Source organism: Priapulus caudatus, unplaced genomic scaffold (genome assembly GCF_000485595.1).
Source record: "Priapulus caudatus unplaced genomic scaffold, Priapulus_caudatus-5.0.1 Scaffold2922, whole genome shotgun sequence".
NCBI classification, from domain to species: domain Eukaryota; kingdom Metazoa; phylum Priapulida; class Priapulimorpha; order Priapulimorphida; family Priapulidae; genus Priapulus; species Priapulus caudatus.
In genome coordinates, this window is record NW_014579983.1 from 13,446 (window position 1) to 14,664 (window position 1,219).

Genomic DNA, 1,219 nt, shown 5'->3' on the forward strand with positions numbered 1-1,219 from the left:
AATATTGTAACAATGGTCATTTGTGTGGGGAAATGGATTTTCGCTCACAGCATCGGTGACAGGTTCAGAATTATTTTGTTGTGGTGTTGGTAGTGATGGAAGTGGTGTAGTAATTGGTAATAGTGGTGTAGTAGTAGTAGTAGTTGTATTATTGTGGTAACAATGTGTTTTATGTCTCTGCATAATATGGAGTGATCATCATCAGGAGCGGAATCAACACGAGCGGGAGTGACCATGTCTAATAAGTTTCAGCTAGTGCATCCTTACATGGACCGTGCGTCTGTTGGCCCGTCCAACACAAACTGGAAACTGTGTGCCATATGCCAGGAGGATACAGCAGAGTCCCTTGTTTGCCCAGCAAATTCAAAACGCCCAATCATAGGGAGTGCGTAGAAGACACTGGCCGGGAATCTGATGCAGTTTGGAGAACTGGGCTTATTACCCATAACGCTGCAGATTGATAGACTTGATAAATGAGAGGGCATCGAGGCCACATTGGTTGCTCACAGAGCTGTATATCATAAACGATGCATGCTTCGTTATAATACTACAAAGTTGCAAAGAGCACAGAAGAGGCCAGCAGGAGGCAGCTCATCTGGTGTAGGCAATGCCGTGCCAGGAAAGTGCAGCAGGTCACGCCGTGGAGAATCAAGTACCTCTAGTCAACCCTCATGCTTCTGCTGCGGAATGTCTGATGTGGACACCTTACATGAAGCCACCACCTTCGAGATTGATCAGCGTGTGCGGCAGTGTGCAACACAAATTGGAGACCACGAACTGCTGGCACGGCTCAGCATGGGTGATATGCGGGCTCTTGATGCCAAGTATCATTCCAAGTGTTTAATGTCTCTCTACAATCGCGCAAAGGCCTCTGTCAATGCTGAACACAAAACTGGACATGAAAGTGTGGTCTCCGGAATTGTCGTGGCAGAACTTGCCTTTTACATTGAAGATACTCACCTGAAAGAGGACACATCTCCTGTATTCAGACTTGCCGACCTAGTAAACCTGTACGCGACCAGATTGGAGCACCTTGGAGTGCCCTTGGACACGAGAGTGAATACAACAAGGCTGAAAGAACGCCTACTAGCCCAGCTCCCAGGCCTACGTGCACAGAGCAAAGGACGAGATGTCGTTTTGGCATTTGATGAGGACATTGGCGAGGCACTTTGCAAAGCCTGTGAGCAGGACTGTGACAGTGAAGTAGTTCACCTCGCTC

General features: G+C 47.9%; 1 long non-coding RNA gene across 1 annotated transcript in view; it reads left to right on the forward strand.

The window, feature by feature from the left end:
* Nucleotides 1–643, forward strand: part of LOC106819171 — an 8,748-nt gene extending 8,105 nt beyond the window's left edge. The window contains exons 2-3 of the long non-coding RNA XR_001395364.1: nucleotides 141–145; nucleotides 633–643. This is a non-coding gene — a long non-coding RNA (uncharacterized LOC106819171). The remainder of the gene's footprint in view (nucleotides 1–140; nucleotides 146–632) is intronic.
* The last annotated feature ends 576 nt before the right edge of the window (nucleotides 644–1,219 follow it).